The sequence below is a fragment of the Myotis daubentonii genome, chromosome 1 (genome assembly GCF_963259705.1).
Source record: "Myotis daubentonii chromosome 1, mMyoDau2.1, whole genome shotgun sequence".
Lineage (NCBI taxonomy): Eukaryota > Metazoa > Chordata > Mammalia > Chiroptera > Vespertilionidae > Myotis > Myotis daubentonii.
Genome location: NC_081840.1, coordinates 141,768,760 through 141,776,315, shown reverse-complemented (window position 1 = coordinate 141,776,315; position 7,556 = coordinate 141,768,760). Strand labels below are relative to the sequence as shown.

The 7,556-nt window shown below is 40.6% G+C and overlaps 1 pseudogene; it reads left to right on the top strand.

Annotated features, from left to right (window-relative positions):
- The first annotated feature begins 3,042 nt into the window (after nt 1–3,042).
- On the top strand, nt 3,043–5,844 carry LOC132214343 (heat shock protein HSP 90-alpha-like; annotated as a pseudogene).
- Nucleotides 5,845–7,556: the final 1,712 nt, after the last annotated feature.

Sequence of the window (7,556 nt, the reverse complement as noted above, 5' to 3'; positions counted from 1 at the left end):
TCTCATCCAGGGCCAAGGAAGGGAAGTGGAGGTCCCTTCACTTAGCAACTTCCCTGTGTGACCTGATTCCTACAGACTGGGGTAGGTGGAGAGGAAGATAATACCTCTAAAACATCCATTGTAAAGCACAAGACTGAACTCAATTTGTAAAGCTCAAGAAATAAACTACTATTTCTCCCTTAAATCCCTGATGCTGCCTGGAACCTTTTCTTTGTTAAACATTCTAGTAATTCTACTTTCTCAGGTGGCTCTATCCTTTGGGGAGAACATGAGACTTGGTTAGAAAGTTTGTAAGGAGGACATCCTAAGAAAAGGGAAGTGTGTGAAAGGCCACCTGCCCTGTTTATCAGAATTCTGACTTAGGGGAGTGTCGAAGGTGGTGCCCCTAATTATTCCTTGACCTTTCCAAACAAGCCTGTGCATGTGCAGACCCCCGGATGTTTACTGGAATCCTCATGCCTAATCTTTGGGTGCTCTTGCCTTGAGGACAATGCAAACACATGTGTCCTCCCAAGATTACTCACCCTCCTGATTGTATCTAAAAGATAAAACTGCAATATAAGCCTAACAAGGCAGGCAATTGGGGCTGCCTGGTCCCTTTGGCCAGGCTTTCCCTTAGCCTCTCTTTCACAGCAAATGTTGTGTCAGAATAATCCATTCATCCATCACTCAGGGTTTACTGGTCAGCCCTGGCAACATTCATTTCAATTTTGTAGCTCATTTAAGGCTTCGATGAGGTTTAAACCTCCCCAACCTAGGAAGGACTTGGATTCAGGTGCAGAGGAGGTTAGCAAACTGTATTTCTTCTTTTTGAAGATGCACATTTTCTCTGACATAGAGATGCACTTTAGGGTCTTAGGACCCTAAGACCTTAGCATTATGTCACTTTCTTCTATCTCATTCATGCATTAAATAATCTTAGAACCACTGGTGCCTTCGATTCAACAAAATATGTTTAAAACAAATTTGGAAGTATCCAGGGTGGGATGAATTATGTTAATAGGAGCTTTTATCATGTGCTCACCAGGTGAGCATCTTTTTGTCACATGCTAATTAGAGTGTGTGCCTGAATGAATGTGGAAACTATTTTCTTTAGGCCAAGGGGTTTTCAATTCTATCTGAAGAAGGAACCTCCTTCCTCAGCATGGAAAACAGGTCAAATGAAAGCTGAATTCCCTAAGTTTCTGCTTCCTTGCAATCTAAGAACAGAATCAGAGTTCTTGTAGTTGGTCTTTTCTCCAAAGCTCTAACACCTGCAGTAATAATTTCCAGATACCCTAGGTTTATTAACAAATGCTCAACAGCCATGGCATGTGGATATCATCTGTTTCCTTCTCATCATTCAAACTCACAAATTAGAGAAAAGACTTACTCATGATTTTCATACATTATTTCATTAATGTTTTAATCATAGTCTCACAATGTCTTTTTTTAAATATATTTTTATTGATTTCAGAGAGGAAGGGAGAGAAAGAGAGAGAGAAACAACAATGATGAGAGCATAATTGATCAGCTGCCTCCTGCATGCCCGACACTCGGGATCGAGGCTGCAACCCAGACAAGAACCCTGATTGGGATTGAACTGTGACCTCCTGGTTGATAGGTCAATGCTCAACCACTGAGCCATGCCAGCCAGACCACAATGTCTTTTAAAGATGAGAAATTTTAACCAAGGACAGAATAATGATAGTATATTCTATATCTAGTATCTTTCCTATTTCTTTTTGAATTCCTGGACTTAATCCCAATGTGGAATAGGGAGTATCCCTCCACCAACAACCAATCCTCTGATACCAGCTGAGTGTCCTATAACTTAACTCAATTCTGACAACTATCTACCTGAAGATATATCAAATATCACTGGTTGAGTGTTCAGTGTATAAGACTGTACCCTACACCCCCACTTCAGATGTCCGTTGATAGTCCAAGTTGTTACCTATGCTTCTGACTGGTTCAGAAATTCCAATGGCCTTTTCCTTGGATTCAGTGAATTTGCACAGAATTCAGAAAAACATTTTAGTTAATAGGTCTCCGATAGCCAGATGGCAGAGATGCCTAAGGCAAGATAAGGAGAAAAGGTGGGGAGTTTTCATGCCCTCTCAGGTGTGTCACTCTTCCTTACTCTCCACGTGTTCACCAACCTAGAAGCTCTGAGAACCTCTTTATGGTTTTTCTGGAGGTTTATTACATAGTAATGATTGATTAAATCATTGGCCACTGTTGATTGAACTCTACGTCCAGCCTCTCTTCCTTTCCAGGAGGTCAGGGGAGTGGGACAAAAGTCCCAACCTTCTAGTCACAGGTTTGGTTCTCCTAGTAACCAGCCCCCATCCTACATGCTTTCCAAACGTCACCTCATTAATATAACAAAAGATGTCTTTATTGCTTTTATTACTTAGGAAACCCCAAGGGTTTTAGGAGTTCTGTGTGTAAGATCAAATATATATGTCTTATTACTATAGACCATAGGAATATCCAAACTGGTAGAAAGTGTTTATAAAAATTTATTCGAATAAATAAAGGATACCTCTGCAAGAAAGATCTGAACAAACTGACAGTTTGCAACTTCTTTTACACATCTGGAATTAAGGAGGGAGCAAAAGGAAGATTACATAAAGTGGGAGAAAGCAAGGTGAATTGGAATTACAAAACAGTTAAGATTACATGCTGTCTCCTTTTATTTCCCTTTTTATTGAATTTATTGGGGAAGACATAATTTTTATACTACAAGCTCTCTTAAGAGTTGTCACCATTTAGACGAAGGGGTCTGAAGAAAGGCATTTCAAGGATGTATTAACCTAAATGCACAAAACCGGTGGACAGGACTTGCTTAAGGCAAAGATAACCTTTTACTAAAGAAGTTATATGCCTGAGGTATTCCTACCTACCATGACCTAACCAGTTGGGAATTTTTGATTAGGTCACCCTGTGAGGTTACTTTCCATACAGCCCCTTTTTTTGTCCACATTATAAAGCACAGTATCTAAATATTTATGTTTCAGAGTTAGACTATTCTGAGCTAAATAGTAGAAAGGGGATTCTGCATCCTTGTGTGGTGTTGCTGTGGAGCCTTTGTGGACCCTTAAGCCAAGATGCCTGAGGAAACCCAGACCTATGACCAACCGATGGAGGAGGAGGAAGTGGAGACATTTGCCTTCCAGGCAGAAATTGCCCAGTTGATGCCATTGATCATCAATACTTTCTACTCAAATAAAAAGATCTTTATGAGGGAGCTTATTTCAATCTCATCCAATGCTCTCGGACAAGATCAGATATGAAAGTTTGACAGATCCCAGTAAACTAGACTCTGGGAAAGAGCTGCATATCAATCTCATTCCACATAAGCAAGACCAAACCCTCACTATTGTGGATACTGGAATTGGAATGACCAAGGCCAATTTGATCAATAACCTGGGTACTATTGCCAAGTCTGGGACCAAAGCGTTCATGCAAGTTTTGCAGGCTGGTGCAGATATCTCTATGATTGGCCAATTTGGTGTCGGGTTCTATTCATCCTATTTGGTTGCTGAGAAAGTGACTGTGATCACCAAACACAATGATGATGAGCAGTATGCCTAGGAGTCTTCTGCAGGAGGATCCTTCACAGTTAGGATTGACATAGGGAATCCATGGGTCGTGGAGACAAAGATTATCCTGCACCTGAAAGAGGACCAGACGGAGTACTTGGAGGAGAGAAGGATCAAAGAAATCATGAAGAAACACTCTCAATTTATTGGCTACCCCATTACTCTCTTTGTGGAGAAGGAGTATGATAGAGAAGTCAGTGATGCCAAAACCGGTTTGGCTGGGTGGATAGAGCATCGGCCTGCAGACTGAAAGGTCCCAGGTTCGATTCCGGTCAAGGGCATATACCTCGGTTGCAGGCACATCCCCAGTAGGAGGTGTGCAGGAGGCAGCTGGTCGATGTTTCTCTCTCATAGATGTTTCTAACTCTCTATCCCTCTCTGTAAAAAATCAATAAAAATATTAAAAAAAAAAGAAGTCAGTGATGATGAGGCAGAAGAAAAAGAGACAGAAAAAGAAGAAAAAGAATCTAAAGACAAGCCTGAAATTGAAGATGTTGGTTCTGACAATGAGGAAGAAGAAAAGAAGGATGGTAACAAGAAGAAAAAGAAGATCAAGAAGACTGAACAAAACAAAGCCAATTTGGACCAAAAATCCTGATGACATTACTAATGAAGAATATGGGGAATTCTACAAGAGCCTGACTAATGACTGGGAAGATCACTTGGCAGTGAAGCATTTTTCAGTTGAAGGACAGTTGGAATTCAGAGCCCTTCTTTTTGTCCCAAGATGTGCTCCCTTTGACCTGTTTGAAAACAGAAAGAAAAAGAACAACATTAAGTTGTATGTTCACAGAGTTTTCATCCTGGATAACTGTGAGGAACTGATCCCTGAATACCTGAACTTCATTAGAGGTATGGTGGACTCTGAAGATCTCTCTCTAAATATTTCCCAGGAGATGTTGCAACAAAGCAAAATTTTGAAAGTTATCAGAAAGAATTTGGTCAAAAATGCTTAGAACTGGCAGAAGATAAGGAGAACTACAAAAAGCTTTATGAGCAGTTCTCTAAAAATATTAAGCTTGGAATTCATGAAGATTCTCAAAATCAGAAGAAGCTTTCTGAGCTATTAAGATAGTACACATCTGCTTCTGGTGATGAGATGGTCTCCCTCAAGGCCTACTGCATAAGAATGAAGGAGAACCAGAAGCACATCTACTACATCACAGGGGAGACCAACTCATCACAGGTCGCTAACTCGGCCTTCGTGGAGCGCATTTGGAAGCATGACCTAGAAGTGATCTATATGATCGAGCCTATTGATGAGTACTGTGTGCAGCAGCTGAAGGAGTTTGATGGGAAGACCTTAGTGTCAGTCACCAAAATGGGCTTGGAACTTCCAGAAGATGAAGAAGAGAAAAAGAAACAGGGAGAGAAAAAAAACAAGTTTGACCTGTGCAAAATCATGAAGGACACCTTGGAGAAAAAAGTAGAAAAGGTGGTCGTATCAAACCGATTGGTGACATCCCCATGCTACATTGTCACAAGCACATGGCTGTACAGCAAACATGGAGAGAATCATGAAGGCTCAAGCCCTGAGAGACAACTCAACAAGGGGTCACATGGCAGCAAAGAAACACCTGGAGATAAACCCAGACTATTCCATCATTGAGACCTTAAGGCAGAAGAAGCAGACAAGAATGGCAAGTCTTTGAAGGATCTGATCATCCTGCTCTATGAGACTGTGCTCCTGTCCTCTGGCTTCAGTCTGGAAGACCCAGATACACACTAACAGGATCTACAGGATGATCAAGCTTGGTCTTGGTATCAATGAAGATGGCCTCCCTGCTGATGAGAGCCGTGCTGCTGTGACCAAAAAGATGCTGCCCCTGGAAGGAGACGACTACACCTCACACATGGAGGACGTAGACAAAGCTCACCTGGAGAACACCTACACACGTGTTCAATTCTTTTCCTTCATTCCCTTGGATAATATATTTTCAAGGACTTTTTCCTTTATTTTTGTTAACATTTTAAAAATATATATGGCATGGCAACTACTTAAAGGGAAGATCGGGTTCCTTTCCCCCTCTACGTGTATGAACTGTGATACTTCAGGCACTGAAGCCGGGCTCATTTTTCTTTCCTAGTTCTATGTTGGCCTGTTTTAACAGAGTGGGGTTATCTTTGTTGTAAGATACGTGTAGCCGAATGTTTGTTAGGTTTGTGGTCTGAAGTGTTTATCTCTCAAGCGGATTCCTAAGTAGACCAAATCTTCGTTGCTAAAGTGTTCTGAGATGTGTGGTTAAAACAACCCTCATCTCCTATTTTTTAAGCCTAACATCCCCTGTAGTTATCAAATGCATGTATGGCCTCTAGAAGTTAGTATGCCAAGCTGACCAACACGAAGGTAGTAACTGTCCATAGGGTTTGTCTCCAAAGAAAAGGATTGTGTAGCATAGCAGAAATATACGCTATTTGGCATGTTGTAAAGCCGTTTAAAAGTAACTCAGAGCAAGTTTTATGAATAGAAGTCCAGTGCTCTCATCACATTCTGCTTTAAAAGGTTATGGCAAATAGAGACAAATTAAAAGGAATGAAAAAATAGTAGAAATGTACCATGTATTAAACAGAAGGAGGTTTATACAACCTTTGGCTTTTAATAAGATGCTAAAATAGCATCTCACCCAGACTAGGCTCTATTTTCAGAAAAAGTCATTTTAATGGGAAAAGTTTTTTATTCTGGTACCTACATGGCTGCCTTGGGTGAAGATCTCATGGGGAAAGCAGTCACAAAAGAAACAACCCTAAGAGTTCAGAAGCCCTGGACACAAGCTAAGCAAAATCCTTGGTAAAATGTCCTCTCCTAGCCTGATGCTGCCCTCCTGTGTTTTGGCAGAATAGTCGTGCAGCGCAGACAATTAAAGATTTGGTTAAAAATATGGATACTGCGATTGGAATCCTGAGCACTGGATTTTGGTACAGCTGTCATCACTTCAGGGAAAAGAGTGAGGAAATAATGTCAAAACAGGGTGTCCTACAGTATATTCAGGAGGCACTTACACTCAGGCAATTTGCTCTCAAAAAAGGATGGCAACCCCATCTTCTCAACAAATGCTGTAAGTTGTAATGGTGGTTATCATTGCAAATGAATCTTGGCATTATAACTCCATCAAGTTACTTCAGGTTGTTCAGTAGCTATGCAGTTAAGAAGCGTTTTTAAAAATCTTACATTGGATTGCTGTAATCATATCAGAGCTTCTAGAATGTATCAAAGAAGCACCAAAGTTGTTTATTAAGAAGAAAATGCTTCATGCATAAACAAAAGTCTCCAAACTAAAGAAGGTCTTCATTGATCGTTACTCTAAATGTTTTTAAAATAGCTCATATACCATCATGTATTAACTTACTCCATTTAAAAATTAGTAAAGAAAATTTTTCTGCAGTATTTAAAAATACATTTTTTAGAAAACAAAAATGAGGATTGTGGCTGGGGTCTTTCTCAGCATTTACTAGGGTTCAGGAATCTGGAAAGGGGGCTGTGCATAAATGAATGAAGAGGCTAGAGAAGAAATATGAATTTGGAAGGCGTGGGGAAAAGCCAGACGGAAACTTAGTTCTAGTGACTAAGCTCTCCAAATCTCCAGACCAGGGCTTTTTATTCCCACACTTTGCCCTATAGCAAAGCAGACATGCATATCAAAGGTAAGGTTTGGTAAACAGTAAAAGATTATCAGGTTGAGGGAACTGCCCTCAGCTGTCTGGCAGCAGGCAATAACATGCAGATCTTCAGCCCTGCTGAAGCCCCAAGGTTCATCAACCTTTTGATAAACATCTTGCATTTATGACCTGCTGGAATTAGCCTCCGGCAGATTGCTAATGTTTTCCTCTTTTTTATACCCTTTCCATAACTTTTTCTACCCTCTCTTGAGGGACTAATGTCGTGTGTATGTGTGTGCATGTGTGTATTTTTGATCACATTATTTGCCTTTCATTTGATGAGCCCACTTCTTCCCTCTATTTCATTCCTTT